Here is a 19,050-nt window from a genome sequence, read left to right as displayed (position 1 = left end):
GACATCACTGATGACATCACTGATGACATCTCAAATGACATCACTGATGACATCACTGATGACATCATCCAGTGACTGTGTGTTTCTGTAAAGTTTAAATATGTTTTAGATATTGAAGAATGAGTAGATGTATAACTGTCTGGACGAAGGATTTAGTAGGTGCATGACTGAATGTATGAGTGAGTGATTAAATGTGTCTCACTGAGTGCATGGGTTAGTGACTAAACTGTCTTAATTTGTGCATCATTATGTCTGTTGTTCTGTAAACTACTGCATGTGTTGATCAGTAGCTATATGATTAACTATATGGGTTATTGATTGATTGTCCAAGTATTTGTATGGGAGACTGAGTGTGTGTGTGGCTGGCTGGGAGGTGTGTGACTCTGTGCAGATCAATGTGTACTTGTATCAATGATTGTATAAGAAAGTAAGTATGTGTTACTATATGTTTGAAAATGTAAGGTGCTCTATGTTTAACTGTATAGACAAGAAAATGGAAGTGTGATTGATTCTTTACAGGACTGACTAGGTGTGTGAGTAACTCCATGGATGAGTGGCAGAGTGTGAGTGTCTGTATAGGTGTATGAGTGCATATGATAGTGTTGTAAAGATGAGTGATTGTATGTATGAATGATTGTATGGGTGAATGAGTGAATGTGTGTGTAGACGTAGGAATCAGTGAGTACGTATGTAGTAACTAGTATTGGTGTGTCAATGGTTTCAAAAATTATACTCTGTATTTAACACTGGGTGAAACAGAGGTTATATTAAAATGTGAGGAGATGCATTGTATTGTCACATGAATGATATCATCAGTGATGTGGTCATTGATGTCAAATGAGATGTCATCAGTGATGTCATCAGTGATGTCATTTGAGATGTCATCAGTGATGTCATCAGTGATGTCACTGACCATGTCATGAATGATGTAATATGTGACATCATCAGCAGTGGATTGCGGGTGCGCGATACATAGTTAGTGCAACTAACTATATATGGAATTTCAATGGTTTTGTGTGAGTAAAATAAGGTTTTTTAAATGCTAATTCCTAACTATATATGGTCTATAACCTATGGTTTTTTCAGTGAATTTTCAAGGTTTTGTAAATGCTAATTCCTAACTATATATGGTCTATAACCTATGGTTTTTTCAGTGAATATATATATATATATATATATATATATATATATATATATATATATAACATTTCTATGGCAAAATGAAACCCCTTATTTTGTTCCTTTTCAAATTAAATGTATTAAGTGTTACCACTTTATTCCAATCAAGATGACTTCAGGTGTTCCAAACTTTTGTCATAAGTAAGACTGTTAGCGTTGTAGTTGTTCTTTAAAACACTCTGGGACCTTCTGTCACTGGGCTATAGTTGGGCTACATCTGGCTGATATTTGGGCTACATTTGTTTTTTTTGTCTCTGGCGGCCATCTTTGGGCTACATTGGGCTTCATTGGGCTTCATTGGGCTACATTGGGCTACATTTGGGCTCCAACATATATATAGCCCAATGTAGCCCAATATATATTTTTCAAAGTTAATTTTCGTAAAAACCACTGGAGCATATATCTTGAGACATAGCAAAGGCACATCGGGCTACCAGTCCCTACAATTTTGCCAAGTTTCGTGGAAATCCATTCAGCCGTTCGAGCTAAAAGTGAGTCCAACCGCCCTATGGAAAACTCAATGTTAAAAACACGTTTTGGGACCCCCCTTTTTTCTCAGCCCCCGCTTGACGAAACCCCCCCAAATTTTCAGGGGCTGCTCAGAAACAAAATGTTCCATTTTCCAGACAATTTCAGCCAATTCCGTCCTCAAACGCCAAAGTTTATATATATATATTACCTACTGGCGGTCGCCAGTAGGTATATATAGTTAGGATTTTTTCCCTATGGGATTTTTGAAAATTCTATGTCTAATAACTAATAACTTTGGCGTTTGTGGACGGAATTGGCTGAAATTTTCAGGAAAATTGAACATTTTGTTTCTGAGCAGCCCCTGGAAATTTGGGGGGGGTTTGTCAAGGGGGTGCCGAGAAAAAAGGGGGGTCCCAAAACGTGTTTTTCCAATGTTCATTGTGGTTGGCCTCACTTTTAGCCCGAACGGCTGAATGGATTTGCACGAAACTTGGCAAAATTGTAGGGACTGTTAGCCCGATGTGCCTTTGCTAGGTCTCAATATATGTGCTCCAGTGGATTTTGAGAAATTAACGTTCAAAAAAAGATATATATCTGTAAGCGCGCTCTGGGTAGCGCCGCGGTTCGCGTACTTGACGCGTAACGGAACTTCGCGTAGCGAAGCTGATTGGCTCTCCGGCGTCTGTCAACATTCCAAACAGTCCGGAGCGGCCACCATCTTGTCTCTCGGTAGGATCGAGAGACAAGAGGAGGCCAAAACAAAGGGGGAAATGACCATAAGGGGGCATAGTAGATCCTCCCTGACCCCCTAGGTTTGATGTGGAGGCTTTAAAAGGGCCCCGCGGGGCAAAAAAAGAAATACATGTTTTTTTTTGTTTTTTTGCGTGGGGAGCGCCTGGTCCGCGAACCGGGAAGCGTTCTGGGGAGCGTACTATAAGGAAAAAAGAATGATAGACTTTTCAAATATTGTATGTTAATTGATTGTTTGTTTTGTTGATTTTTATTTTTTTATTTTTTTTTAAACAATTATTTATTATTGTGATTGTGTTTCAAAATTTAATAACATTTCTAACATTTCACTGTCTGAAATGTCGTTATGTTCATTGAACATAGTTTGTAATCTCTGAGTGTGTAAAATGTCCTCATTTTGAAGGAGGTCATCTACTGCTTGCACACATTGCAGTAGTTCTTGGTCCCAAGTTTCCTCCATAAATTCTATATAATTTGGATCAATTATTTCTTGGCTGCTCTCTTGCAGGACAATTTGAAATGAAACTTTGTGTTCGCCTTCCATTTTGCCTGAAATTTGGATAAAAAAATATATATTAGTAGAGATAGGGCACTGTTGGGATTAATTTTAGATAGGCAGTTTTTATCAGTGAATTTATCTTTGGGCAGTGTATAGTATCAGAGTGGAAGTAGCAATATAAAAAAGTGTATGTGATTTAACGTAAGTAAATTCATAATTATACAAGAGAAACCTAACTCCATCCATAACTATAACAGAGAAGTCTATCTAAATCTATAACTACTACAGAGGGATAGTATATAACTATCAGAAAAAGTTTACCATAATAACTTATAGTGCACAATATACTTCAGTTTTTAAAATAACAACTTACCTTTACAAAGAAGTTGAAGTGATTAGTGAAAATCCTATTGAAATGTACAACAAGAAGTAGTAGTCAAAATGGCTGTGTTTCCTTCTCTTCCTTTATATATATTCAGGTATATAACCAATCAAATGTCAGGTAAAAAAAGTAGAAAATGAAAGTAACATTTTCATTGGTTGTCAATTCCAACACTTCAGATGTGTTTTGTGAAGTAATTTACCTCACGGTATTTAGAGAGGTGTACAGGCTAAATGGCTAAATGGAATTTCAATCAAATTTGTGAAAATGATAGGGATTGGTATGTAGTATGAGCTAATCTATATTTGGTGAAAGTGTCTCCAGTCGTTTTTCTGTAAATTACTTTCCCACCTTTTTTTGATGGAGCGCTTCCCGGGGAACGCCCCGGTACGCGAACTGGCGAGCGCCCCGGTACGCGAACCTGAAGCGTTACGGGAGTCCACCATTTTGTGTTTCGGTCGAATTAAGATACAAGATGGAGGGCAAATAATGTTCAGAATGGGTAGGTGGGGGCACGGTAGACTTATCTTGACCCCCTAGGTTTTCTGAGGGTGGCTGAGGAGGCTTATATGTGCGAAAAAAAAACATTTTTTAAAAAAATTTCGCGAGGTTAGCTTCCGGTTCGCGTACCGGGTAGCGCCCCGGGGAGCGTACTTTGTTGAAAATTAGTGAAAAAAGTTAGAGAAAAATAATAATTGTGACTGATCAGATGTAGGGTAGCTCTGAGAAGAGCTTTTGGGTTTATGGTACATTTAGGTACTTATAAGTAGGTACCAATGCACAGTCTTAAATTCAGAATGAAAATTCTGTTGCCCTCATCTGAGAAGTGAACTCCATCTCCTCTGTAGATATCTTGCATGTAGTAACGCAAGTTATTGTTGTACATGGAGCCCATTCCATGGTCTCTCATGTAAGCTGAAACAGATTTGTTTACATGCTTCCTCGACTTCTCAATTTGTGGACAAAATTGGTTTGACCACCTCCATTTCTGTCTTTGGCATATATTTGAATATACCAAGGCAGTTTGAGGAAAAAGTGCCATCAATTGCTCAAAGGTGTCCTTTAAAAGCATTTCCAGACCTACCCCAGTCAAAGTGCCCAAATCATTACCTCCACAGTGCACAATTAACAGGTCAGGTTTTGGCAAATGCATAAAGGTTTTCACCAATGGTATCAATTGGTGACATTTTAATCCTCTGTGGACAAACCACTTAATTTCCACATCTTGTAAATTGAGGTTAGGTAAATTTCTGTTCTCAGCATACCTCTGAGCCCAATAGATGTAACTATGTCCAACAATCCAGACAGAAAACATGGTGAGAGAAGGTTCTGCTGCAGTCAGATGAAGTGTGGCAATGAAATGGCAGTTGAAAAAATAAGAGTTTAAAATGAAAAAAACTGTGGAGTTTCTGTGTTAATGAAGCAGTAACAGTGATTGGTGGATTTTGATTGCTGAAAACAGAAAGTTAGGGTGCATGGATGAGTTCTTTGAAAGATGTATTTTGAATGGTCAATAAAAAATCATTAAATGAAAGATTGCACTGGATATGCAGGTGCACTGAGAGTTCAGAGTTCAATTGCAACATTGTTGTGTGAACTTGCAAACACCAGAGGTCTTCCAAGAGGTGGTTGCTATGCAAAAAAGGCAGAGAGGGCAGAGGGGGGAAGGGTTTTGATTTGAAAAAAGTGAGGGAAGAGTTTTGATTGGGTGACATGAGAGATATGTGTGAAGATTTACAGCATTTCTGTGCCATTGTTGGTTCCAGCCTCTGGTGTGCATACCTTTTGCTCTGCTAAAGACAAATTGGTGTGTTTCTGAGACTGTTTTGAAACTCATAAAGTATTTGCTAAGGTGAGAAAAGATTTATTTAATTTAGATAGAGAATAGTGTGCTTTAAGGAGAAAATTATGAAGAAGTTGTGTTTTTAAAATGTTGCTTTGTCTCAAGTGTTTTACAAATAGATTTTGTTTCTTTGAGAAAATGTAATTGGAGAAAATGTGAAGTATTAGTACTGACAGGGCGTTTTTGTGCATAGGAGCTGTGGAGTGTTTTCAAATTATGACTTGAAAATCGTTTTTGAGGAAAAGGGATGGTTTTAAAATTTATGACAAGGACATAATGGTGTATGCTTCTTTATAAGGCATTTGAGTGTCTCTGATGTTATTTTTCCCATTTTAATGTAAGACCTTTCCACGTGGAGCAAATTCCTTGCAAATATGCTCCCACCTGTGCATGGCAAATTTAGATTTTGATTGTTTGAGTTACATAGCCATGTTAAAAGTGAACCAAACATGCTGCAAAGGCAATCAAAAAACGCTTTCATGTGTCTTAAGGACATTTTAAGTCATTTCCCCATGTGCAGTGTTTTCAAATTATGACTTGAAAATCGTTTTTGAGGTAAAGGAATGGTTTTAAAATTTATGACAAGGACATAATGGTGTATGCTTCTTTGTAAGGCATTTGAGTGTCTCTGATGTTATTTTTCCCATTTTAAATTAAAAGACCTTTCTCCGTGGTGCAAATTCCTTGTAAATATGCTCCCACCTGTGCTTGGCAAATTTAGATTTTGATTGTTTGAGTTATATAGCCATGTTAAAAGTGACCCGAAAATGCTGCAAAGGCTTTAAAAAAACGCTTTCATGTGTCTTAAGGATATTTTAAGTCATTTCCCCATGTGCAGTGTTTTGAAATTATGACTTGAAAATAGTTTTTGAGGTAAAGGAATGCTTTTTAAATTTATGACAAGGACATAATGGTGTATGCTTCTTTATAAGGCATTTGAGTGTCTCTGATGTTATTTTTCACATATTAAATTAAAAGACCTTTCCCCGTGATGCAAATTCCTTGTAAATATGCTCCCACCTGTGCATGGCAAATTTAGATTTTGATTGTTTGAGTTACATAGCCATGTTAAAAGTGAACCAAAAATGCTGCAAAGCCGTTAAAAAAACACTTTCATCACCTGTGTTTCCTAAGTTTACGAATGACATTGTGCAGATGAAGTTTAGGTCTGTCCATGGACACAACAGAGGTCTGGCCTTTGTTCAAGAGTGAAGTGGACATCACTTACTTCATTGGTAGGCCTTTACATGTATTATCTCCTCTGTATTCTTCAACAAGCGTAACTTTGATCTGCAACCCTGAGTAGGCCTCACCTTAAACAAACCTCTGGATAGGCCACACCTTATCGTCATCCTGAATTAATCATTTAAAATGCTAGGGACAGATTTATGATAGGTGTATGCCTCTTTTGCGCCACTGTGCGTCACTTTTGTGACGCAGTGGCGGTGCAAAAGATTTGCTATGTGGCGACAAAATTACAAATTGATGCATTTAGGCAGATGTGTCATGCTGTAAAAAAAACGTGCCACATGAAACCGATGCAGCAGTGATGCAAAAGATTGCACCATGTTGCAAGACAGGCCTCACTTGGGGCCATATGTATCAAGCTAATTAGCATTCGCAAAGGCCGAAATTCTGCGAATTTCGGCCTTTGCGAATGCTAATTAGACAAATGGTATGTATCAAACAAGTTTGATGCAAAATAAGGAATAGCAAAATTTGCTATTCTTTATTTTGCGATTGCACTTAAGGATTTGCAAATTTTGCGATTCCTTAAATGCAATGTATCAAACAAAAAATATGCAAAAAATGCCATTAAGGATTTGCAAATTACCACCAACTTCTAGTTGTTGGTAATTTGCGAATTCTTTTCAAAAAGCTTTTTTTCCAAAAAACCAAAGGTGCCATATGACGCCCATACATGCCCTTAGGGCATGTATGTGCGCCATATTCCCCCAAAATTCTTTTTCAGGGGTGCAGCAGGGTGTTCTTGAGACACCCCTGCACCCTTGGAAAAATTCCTAATTTGCGATTAGCTAATTGCTAATCGCAAATTGCACCTTCATTCCTATGGGCCTCCCGGCCCATGGAAATGAATGGGTAATTTGCAATTAGCAATTTGCTCATCGCAAATTAGGAATGGTAAAGAATCGCTATTTAATAGCGATTTTGTACATAAATACCGTTTTGCATTTCCTAAATAGTGATTCCTTAAAATTCGCTATTTAGGAAATGCAAAATAGTTTGATGATACATATGGCGGTTCATCTCCAACAAGATAAGAAGCTTAGGGATAGATTTATGATGACTGGCGCATCCCCAGGGATGTGCCAGTCATCCTGCGCCGCTGTTCCGCCACCCATGGTGTGCTGCATTTACAATGCGCCGCACCATGGGGCAAAAACGGCACAGATGCGTGACGCATCTGTGCCGTAAAGGTGGCGCATTGCTGGAGCTGCATCGCAAGTGCGATGCAGCTCCAGCAAGGCTCAGGGGTGTCCCATCTCCACAATGCTGCGTCAAGACCTATGCCTGCTTCAAGCAGGCGCAGGGTTTTGACGCAGCATTGTCCTATCTGATTGTAAATGCGGCACACCATGGGTGGCAGAGCAGCGGTGCACGTTAACTGGTGCATCCCTGGGGATGTGCCAGTTAACATAAATCTGCCCCTTTACATTTAAGTATGTGCAGGGGACACAGAGTCGGTGAGGCTTATCCAAGGTTAAGAAGAGATGAGTCCTGTTCACTGAAAAATTGGACATAGGCTTCACCTCCTCAGCATCGCATGGACAATTTTACTATTATAATCTCTGAGATTTGTCTCTTACTCTGCAACATCTCATTGTTGTTATCTTTCTTTAAAGATAACGACAACATCAACATGAGCGACAATCAGCAATCAGTTGATTTCGACCTCATCATTGAACTCGTAATTGAAACATCAGTGGATGTTGATCCCTTGGATGATTTAAATCCTGAGGATGAAGAAGAACATGATGAGGATGCAGATTTGTCAGAATTGTATGACATAGGATGGGAAGCTGACATGCTTGAGCCTATGGAACTATAAACATTTATTTTAAAAATTTATAATAAATGAAAAGTAAAAATGTAAACCGTTTCATTTAAAAATAAAGACACCTTCAAAAACAGGTATGTGTAGTGTCTTCAATAAAATATTAAAATATGCTCATAAAATTAGATCAGATTCACATATAAAACAGCACAGGTAAAATGAATATGAATTCCATTTCTTTTCTGCTATTTCTGTATTCTAAATTTGCCAAGCACTAAAAAATATTCTATGTAAAAATGTCAAGTAGTGTGTTAAGTTTTTGATGACTGTTATTGATTTACTGTTTGGTAATAGTGGTTAATAACATTTTTTATTATATTTTACCACAGATTCAACTGCAGATCATTTCAAGATTTCAGCATGCCAACCAAAGAAAGACTGAGAAAGGCTGCAAAACGTCAAAGACAGCAGGACCATGAAAAAATGCAGCAGTCCTCTAACAAAAAGATTTGTCAAGTCACCAAGAAAGCACCGGGTAAGAGTACAAAAACATTCATAAGAAATATCTGTAGTAAAAAAAATATTACTACAGAAAATGTTTCAGTCCAGAAAAAGAGAAGCAATTTAAACGGAAAGGAAAGGCCAATGAAAAATGTTACTGCTAGAGCAAGAGATAACTCTCTGCATGATAGTAGAAGGAAACAACAGTTTAGGGACATTCGTAAATGAATGTTCCGCAACAGGATAATTGGCAATTTGTTAAAAAATATTAAGAAAGGTCAACAGAAAGTGTTTTTTTATAGAAAGTTATTGATCAGGCATTTGAAATTAAACGTAAGTTATTTATTTTGATAATCAATAGAATTAGGAAGCTAAACAAGGCAATTTATGATTTCAAAAGAAATAGTAGATGGAAGAGAATAGTTAATCGTAGTAATTTTTGTGAAGTTTTTTCTGGAGAATGGATGCATAGTTCAAGTTGTGAGGCATTTTTTAATGAGAGTTATTTCCAGGATAATGATTTGGTGCATGCAGTTGACACCAGTGGTCGAGCTTATGAAGTGAAAGATGGTTGTCCAGTTGAAAAAGAAAAACTTGTGACAACAGAGACAGAAGAGGTGTTAGGTAATGAGGTTTTAGGAAGACGTCCTAAGGGTCCTGTGTACACCTGGAAGTGTAGTAGTATTTGCAGTGTGCGACAGGATTCCATCAATTTGCTTTGTGATTTTGTACAGTCATTTAATAAGAAAAGTTTGAAGCAGAAAATGAAATTGTTGCAAGAATTAGATCCTTGCAGAGTGAGAGAAGTGACAGGTTTGCATGGTCATTCACTGGCTTGTCTTTCCAGGAGAGTATGCCAGAGTGTTTTTCATCATTTCAGGATGCTAGCAGTGCATCATAATAAAGTGAGGAAATTAGTTAGAATGTTGTATTATGCTAAGAGTCCAGCAATTATGCTTAAACAATTATGTGCTGCTCTTTTGCATGGTTCTGAAATAGATGTGAAGACTATATGTGAAGAAATTGAGTTTTGTTACTTTGGAAGTAAAGAGGAGAATGTTGAAATTGACCAAGAAGAAGAGGGTAATGTGGAAGATAGTGTACAGGTTTCCAGTACAGATAATTTTCAGAGGGAAATTGCGACGTTTCAGGTGAAATCAAGTGAGAGGCCAAATTTCACTTGTGTGTGTTGTCGACGCACTTATTATAAGAATCAGACTAAGTTAGTGGATTTATATGCAAAAAGTGAAAGGGAAAATAATAGTGAATGGAAGGATTTCACAACATACTTGATGGTAGAAAAGTGTTTTGATTTGGGATTGGATCAACGTGTGTAGTTATTGTTGTAACAAATTACATCAAAACCAGATGCCTGCTAGAGCAGTTCATAATAATCTGGAATTGGTTGAGATTCCTTCTGAATTGAAGGATTTAAATACTTATGAATCTATATTGATTCAAAGTATCCATCCCTTTCAGGCTATTGTAAGAATGGAGCCAAAGACAGGGAAATTGCCTCCATCAGATTTACAGAGAGAATTAAAGGGAAGAGTTGTTTATTTGCCTCTAGATTTGAAGAAAAACATTAACACAATTGGAGTAGAAAAAGTGGAAGAGGAACCTCTGGTTATCTTAGTTAATGGGGTTCCGCCAAAGAATAAGAAAATATGGCAAGATTTAGTAGATGTTAGGAAAGTCAAAAAGGCAACATTGTATTTGAAAAAAAATAATAAATACTATAAGAATGTATATGTTGCAGAAGAGGAAGTAAGTGAGGAAGAGGATAGCGATTTGTGTGCTGGTCAAATTGAGAAAGTAGAACCCTCTACTAGTGAAGAAATATATGAACATTATAGTGTTCATCCTTTGCATTCCAAGGAAGTCATGGGGAATGCTATTGAGTTGTTTCAAATGAAACAAGCCAAAGGGAGTCCCATTAGTGTTTGGGAGGAAAGTTTGGAAGCTCGGTGTTTCCCACAGCTTTTTCCAACAGGTCAGGGAGGAAGATATGATGAGCGACCTCATCCAATTTATGCTTCTGAATACCGGACTTTGCGATTGTATGCAGGAGATGCTAGGTTTCGACAATGTATTCCCTATTTGTTTCATCTCCTGTTTGAAAGCGATCTGTCTGGACTGTCATATGCAGTGAACCACATCTTGAAAAGTGGTATACACATGCAAAACATCTCGGCAAGTGACTTTATGGATAAAGTCAATGTCCAAGACAGTATTTTAGATTGTCATCTGATTAATCTCATGGCGTGTCAGCGTGGTACTAATGAGTACTGGTACCGTCGTCATGGTGATTTAAAATGTATGCTGAGGAACTTAGGAACTCCCACATGGTTCCTCACTCTGAGCTGTGCCGAGTATGGCTGGGAAGACTTACTTGAATTTCTACGAGAGGCAAATGGAAACATCGAAAACATCGAATTCAAGACACCCGGAGAACTGTGCTCTTTGGATCCAGTCAATGTATGCAGGTACTTCAATCATAGATTTGAAGCTATGATGTCTTTCATCATGAATAAGAAGAATCCACCTCTTGGAGAGGTGTTGGATTTCTTCTGGAGAAAGGAGTACCAAGCAAGAGGTGCTCCTCATATACATTTGCTGCTGTGGATCAAGGATGCACCTAAATTTGGAACGGATCCAGAAGACTCAGTGATGAGTTTCATACAACAGTATTCTACGTGTGCTGTTCCAAACGCAAAGGAGAAGAAAAGCCTAAGAGAAAAAGTTCTACGTTTCCAAAGCCATCGATGTGGAAAGTACTGTCGTCGTAAATTCCGAAACAAGGACAAGTTCTACACCAAATGTCGTTTCGGCTTTCCACGACCGGTGATTTCTAAAGGAAGAGTAAACAGTTTGATGTCTTCGCTGCGACATAATTTGATGAAGAAATCACCTAAAAACACATACAATTTGAAGAGGAACGAAGAGTCCAAGTACATCAACGACTACAACCCGGTGATTTTGTCCATGTGGAATGCTAACATGGATATACAGTTTGTGGCTGATAACTGTATGGCTGTGGCTCGGTATGTAACATCTTACATCACCAAAAAAGAGAAGACAGAATTGAAGGATATGTGGGAGGACATTTCTCATGAAAAGAGCCTCAGTAAGAAGTTGTACAGTTTCAGTCTGAAGATGTTGTCGCATCGAGAAATCGGAACTTACGAATGTTCTGACCGGTTGTCTTCAGCAAGTCTCTATGCCAAATCTAGGAGTATCGTTTGGGCGAGTCTTGGTCTTGCTGCAACGCGTAATCGAGTTCTGAAACCTGTGCGGGAAATTGAGTATTTGGCGGAAAAGGAGCCAAACAGTACCGACATTTTGAAGACCAACATGTTGGATACATATTATCCAAATCGAAGCAGTCACCTCGAGAATGTTTGTCTGTATGAGGTTCTTCAAAATTACATATTCAAGAGGTACATCAAAGAAGATACTGAGAAAGGAGTGTATGCTGTAATTGGAAGTGAGGGATTACTGGTCAAGCAAAGAAAATGCCACTTGGTAAACCATCGAAAATTGAGTGGCGAATCTCCTGAAAAAAAGGAGTTTTTCTATTTAGCACTTTTGCAACTTTTCAAGCCTTGGCGTGCAGAAGAGGAACTGCTTGGAGATTTCCTCTGTTACGAAGACTCTTTCAATGCCGCCAGGGAGACCATAGAATGTCCTGCTTTTCCCAAATATGTAGAAATGTTGAATGCGGAAATCGAGCAGGAAGCAACGATTGCAGCCGAGATTGCCAGAGACAGTTCTCAGGACAGTCAGAGTTCTGCTTCATTGAGTCAGGATCCACTAGGAGGACCTGTTATCGAAAATGAAGCTGCCACTGCTATGAATGAAGTGGAAAGAGCCATGGCACATGCTCAGGAGGATGCGGTTAACTTAGAAGAGTTGGAAAGACAACTCAACGTTGAGCAGAGGAAAATATATGACGAAGTTACCATGCAAATTGATCATGGATTAAGTCATGAGAAGAAAGAGTGCTCATGTACGTCGTTGAAGCCTGTCCGACTGTACGTGAGTGGAGAAGCGGGAACTGGAAAAAGTTTCCTCATTAAAGCAATTTCATGTTATTTGCAGGAAAGGACTGAGTCATCGCTGTCTTGTGTTCTCACAGCTCCAACTGGACTGGCAGTACATAACATTAAAGGTATTACTTTACATCATTTACTGATGCTGCCAGTGGAGCATGACAACAAATTACAATATCACAAGCTATCTGGAGATGCTTGTTGTGAAGTTTCAAGAATCTTGAGGAAAACGAAACTTCTTATCATTGACGAAGTAAGCATGGTTTCCAATGTCATGCTTGCCTTTGTGCATTTGAGAATGCAAGAAGTTCTCAAAACAGAGTATGATGTGTTATTTGGTGGCAAACACATCATTGTTTTCGGAGATCTTCTGCAGCTGACACCAGTGAAAGGGCAACCTGTGTTCAAAATGCTCACGCATGAAGATACCAGGAAGTGCCTAGGGAGCATTGGCAACGTCAATATATGGTTAAACTTCAATTATGCTGAACTGCATGAAAATATGCGTCAGGCGAAGGATGAAGTTTACAAGAATATTCTACAAGATGTTAGAATTGGAAAAGTGACCGAGCATGGGAAAGAAGCTTTACATGCACGATTACTGTCAAATTTATATCCAGAACAAAATGTTGTGCCTGAGAATATTTTTCAGAAAATTACTGAGAAGAAATCTGGAATATGTTTGATGCCAACTCTTGCAGAATGTGCCAAATTCAACAACAAAATTTTGCATTTAGAAAAGCAAGAGATTGTGAAACTGGAAGCTATTGACAGAGTAGAGCATATGGGATCAACAATTATTTTGTCTGAGAATCTGAAAACAAAATTGGATTCATTAGAGAAGACTATATCTAAAACTGCAGGTTTTGAAAAGACTCTGAATGTGTGCTTGAACTGCCGTATAATTTTAAGAAGGAATTTACATGTTGAAAGAGGTCTGGTAAATGGATCAATGGGTAATGTTGTTGATTTTGTAAAATACAGAAATAGAGATGGAATTGAATTTTTAAAAATTAAATGTGATGGCATTGAGGAAGTACAGCTAATTGGTCGTTGTTCTGCTAGATTTTTGCTTGTAAAAGACTTATATGTTCGCCGTAAGCAGTTTCCTGTTTGCTTGGCATATGCGGTGACAATCCATAAATCGCAAGGTTTAAGTGTAGACAGTGCATTGGTGAATATTGGCAGTTCTGTGTTCAAGGAGGGTATGGCATATGTGGCATTGTCACGAGTTAGAACTTTATCGGGATTGTACTTGATTGAGTGTGATGTCACAAACATTTGTGCGGATCTAGATTGTGTTAAGGAATACAATAGGTTAAGAAGAGAGTATGCGCCACATTTGCCTCAATATCCTTTGTTTGAGAAACGTGTGGTAGGCCGGAAACGAAGAAATGTGACCAATACTAGGGAGGTTGTAGCAAAAATACGAAAAGTCGATGAACCTGAAATTATAAGCAAAAACAAAAAGGATTCTGTTGAAGATGTTGTTGGTTTTCAATTTGAAAACAGTTCTGGTGTCAACTGCTATGCTAATGTAGTGGTTAATGTTTTGTTTTCTCTAGAAAATGTAAAAGAAGAGATTGTGGTCAATTCTGATCAAAGATTTTGCAGTTTGTTAAATTCTGTGATAGAGAAATGTTGCACTGATAGAACAAAAATAGAAAGTGTGTCTGAAATTCGAAATCTGTTAGACAGATGTTCAGGCCAAACACAATTCTCTCAAAATATTCAGCAAGATTGTCAGGAGTTTTTAATGTATATGCTTGATGTATTGCATGCTGAAGTTGTAGATGTAGATCACCTGTTTGGGCTTTCTTATCAATGGCAGCATGACTGCGAGAACTGTAGGGTATCAAGTACTAATAGTGTAGACTCAGAAAGATTTATATATTTAACTTTGCCAGACAGTAAATCAGTCTCTTTTAATAAGCTAGTAAAAGCAGCTGATCACAACATGGAGTGTAGCCAATGTAAATCTGAAATGATGTCAACATTATTTATACGAACATATGGCCAGTATGTCATTTTAATATTCCAACGATGTAGGCCTGATGGAACAATATTGACAACTTTAATCAAAAATTTTGTGGCTTCACAGTTGTCAATATCAGGAAGGACTTTTGTAACTGCAGCAATTATATATCATGACGGTCCTTCAATAACATCAGGACATTACACAGCGTATTTAAAGTCTAGAAATGGCTGGTCATTCTGCAATGATTCTGTTTTAATTTTCAAAAATAAATTGCCGTATGACCTTAAAAATTCTTACCTGGTGTTTTTAAAACCAAAATTTTAGGGAAAGAATCTTGGGATGTGCTCTGAGGAATTTCAAGAAGTTCTAATGGCTCCTACACGATTTGGCCTTGAGGATAAGTGTAGTACAGAGACATAACTTCTTACCATAACACTGGACGTCATGGAAAAATAACTGCACTTTGAATGAATTCAGAAAAACTGTTTCTTTTTATAAGCAAATTGAAGCAGACAATCAAAACAGGGAGTAGAGGGAATGTAAGTCTGCAATGCTGTCTACTGTGTTATATTGCTTTGTGATTAAAAGTGATGTAGAGAATTAAATAATTGTAGTAGTCATAGAGACAGTGTAAGTCTGCTTCATAGTAAGCAGTATCAGTCTCATAGGAAATGTAGAACATGACTGAGCAAGAAGGGGAAGATTTTACTAGTCCAGGATTGTGAAAATGATCTTCAACATTTTAATTGTGAAAGTTGCGGAAATACAACATGACGGGATTGGCTTAAAAGAATTCTAAGAGTTATAAATGGCTCTGACATGATTTGGCCTTGTGGAAACGTGTGGTAGAGAGCAAGAAGTCATTTATTGTATGTAACATGTTTTTCAAAACGATGGAGGTTTTCTTTCAGAAAGTGGTGGGCTGAAAGTAATAACAGCACAACAGAGTGTAAGCTGTTCATAGGACATCCTTCGACGTCATGGAAAGTAAGTTAACTTTAAGGAGTTCTGAATTCTGATTTGTTATGTTGTATGGGTTTTTTAAACACAATCATTTTGATTGGGTTTTTTTTTCCCCGCTGTTATATGATGAATACCTTCAAGTCACTGTTTTTAGTGAAATTTGATACATTCTGAGAACAGCAAAAATAAACCATTTAACATGTATAATTAATTCTGTACTGTTTGCATTTATGATGTACATTTAGAACTGTGTAGGAGGCATGGAGAAGGAGAGGCTTCTGTAAGTGTCAAAGTTGTTGCATCCAGTGCTCACATTCTACGTAGTCTTTCATATGATAGACTACATTCCCACAATGAGATACTTAAGCAAAGGAAACACAGGAGATATGATTGTGGAATGAGCAAAAAAAATTGCATGTTTTTCAATTATATTACCTGTGTTTCCAAACATTACACATCACATTGTGTAGATGAGGTTTAGGCCTGTTCCAGGAGACAGAGGAGATCTGACATTTGTTCAAGAGTGCAGTGGACATGACTCACTTCGTTGGTAGGTCTGCACATGTATTATCTCCTCTGTATTCTTCAACAAACCTAAATTTCATCTGCAACCCTGAGTAGGACTTACCTGAAACAAATCTGTGGATAGGTTACACCTTATCAGCATCTTGAAACAATCATTTAAAATGTTAGGGTCAGATTTATGATGGCCATGTGCCACTTTTGCGCCGCTGTGGGTCACTTTTGTGTAAAAGATGCACCATGTTGCAAGATAGGTTTCAGTTCATCTCCAGCAAGATACCATCAGTTTGAAATGTATATAATTAGCACTGTGTAGGGGGCATGCAGAAGCTGAAGCTTTTGTAAGTGTCAAAATTGTTGTATACACTGCTCAACTTCTGTGTACTGTTTGATATGCTAGACTCCATCTGCACTATGAGATAACTAAGCAAAGGCAACACAGGTGATGTGATTGTGAAATGAGGAAAATAAATTCCACATTTTTCAATTACATCACCTGTGTTTCCTAAGTTTACGAATGACATTGTGCAGATGAAGTTTAGGTCTGTCCACGGACACAGAAGAGGTCTGGCCTTTGTTCAAGAGTGAAGTGGACATGACTTACTTCATTAGTAGGCCTTCACATGTATTATCTCCTCTGTATTCTTCAACAAGTGTAAATTTGATCTGCAACCCTGAGTAGGCCTCACCTTAAACAAACCTCTGGATAGGCCACACCTTATCGTCATCCTGAATCAATCATTTAACATGTTAGGGACAGATTTATGATAGGTGTATGCCTCTTTTGCGCCACTGTGCGTCACTTTTGTGACGCAGTGGCGGTTGAAAAGATTTGCTATGAGGCGACAAAATTACAAATTGATGCATCTAGGCAGATGTGTCATGCTGTAAAAAAACAATGCCACATGAAACCGATGCAGCAGTGATGCAAAAGATGCACCATGTTGCAAGATAGACTCACTTCATCTGCATCAAGATACTGTTAGTTTAAAATGTATATTTTTAGGACTGTGTAGGGGCATGGAGAAGCAGAGGCTTCTGTAAGTGTCAAAGTTGTTGAAAAACTGTTTGTCCTTCAATCTTTTCCCTTGTCTTTTCTAATTTATTAAAAACATGTTTTAATATTTTTCAAATGTTTGTTCTCTCTTTCACAGATTGAAAGTATAAAAATAACAAATGACTAACTTAACGACAATTATAAGGTAAATGTTTGGTACTCTTTTCGTTATATTTCTATCACATTTAACTTCTATTAGTTCCACTGCTTCATTTCTTTAACCATCACTTTCCTGCCTTTGCTACTTCCCTCATTCCTTTCTCTATTACTTAATTACTCTACTCCTTCCACTATTTTTCTTAGTCCCTCTCTTCTCATACTTCTTCACTCTTGGTCACTCACTCTGTCTCTATTACTGTCACTGTTTCTGACTGATCAAAAAAATTTTTTAAAAAAAGAACAGTAAGTATAAGGGAAGGAAACAGACAGTTATGTTAAAAGAAAGACAGCTATAGGGAGTAAACTAGGGATACTGTTACCCGCAATCCTCTGCTGATGATGTCACTGACCATGTCATGAATTATGTAATATGTGACATCATCAGCAGTGGATTGCGGGTAACAGTATCTCTAGTTTACTCCCCTATAGCTGTCTTTCTTTTAACATAACTGTCTGTTTCCTTCCCTTATACTTACTGTTCTTTTTTTTAAAAAAAATTTTTGGTTCGCTCCCGGTTCGCGTACCGGCGAGCGAACCGGGAAGCGAACCAAGAGAAATAGAGGTTGGCAGAGTTCCAAATATTCTACCAATTCTTTATAACGGGGAGGTAGTTCTGAAAAGAACTTGTTTTTTTATTGTTTTTGTTGTTTTATATTTTTTTATTATTTTTCTGAACATTTTTTTACTTTTTTTGTATTTTTCTGAACGGTTTTATATTTTTTGGGGTTTTTTTGGGGGGGGAAACGAAAACGCTTCATTGTAAAGGGCTCAACAGGAGCAACAAAAAAAAAAGAATTCATTGTCTGGGGCGTTTCGGACAAACATGATTGTTGATAGCTCTGTTGATTAACGTGATGCTACTTTCTCTGTAGCAAATGAACTGATTACAAAGTACGCAGACTTGTTTCACTTCCCCGAATCTCATTTGTATATTTGGGACCATCTCCCTCCCCTCTGGTCCCGTCACTTCCGGTACAACAGATCTTCTGGCCATAGAAGGGGGATTATCTTGCTCGTTAAGTAACTGTGCAGCACTGTAGTTGTTAGGATGCCACCTACTCATATGGCGATGCATTGTGTAGTTGCCGTAACTGTATTTCTTCTCGGTCCCTCTGGACAGTCTATCTTGACATATAAGGCAAGTTACGTACCTTGCATTGACTTTTTTCTGGCCCCGGGGAAATTTAAAAAATTGCCAAATAAAGTTTTCTTTCAGGTGAGACCTCCTGGGCTCCTCAGGCAAAAACTGCCTCTCTTCCTGCTCTTCCTCCTCTTCCTCTTCTTCCTCTTCTTGCTGAATTATAACTTCAGCAGGTGGTCCTCTCTTCCTTGGATGTGGTGGACGTGGTGGGGAAGCACCAGCTGAAGCTACTAATGAAGCCATTGCTCACTGGTAACAAAGGGTCTTTCTCTCACAAAGATGAAAGTCAGAGAGAGGAAAGAAGGAGGGGTTTTCATCATTTGGGAAAAAAATAGTTCTAAACCAATGAAAAGTGTTAATTTTAGATCACATGACCTAGTCTTACATCATTAGGAAACCAAAAGTGAAATGAACCAATGAAAAGTGTTATTACCAAGTCACATGACCTGCTGTGTTTACGTTACGCGCTTTGCGCCGCGTCCCGGCTCGCTTCCGGGAAGCTGCGCTTCGCGCCTCGCTTCGCGTACCGGTTCGCTT

The sequence above is a fragment of the Lissotriton helveticus genome, chromosome 6 (genome assembly GCF_964261635.1).
Source record: "Lissotriton helveticus chromosome 6, aLisHel1.1, whole genome shotgun sequence".
In the NCBI taxonomy this organism is placed as follows: Eukaryota; Metazoa; Chordata; class Amphibia; order Caudata; family Salamandridae; genus Lissotriton; species Lissotriton helveticus.
This window is presented reverse-complemented; position numbering follows the sequence as displayed.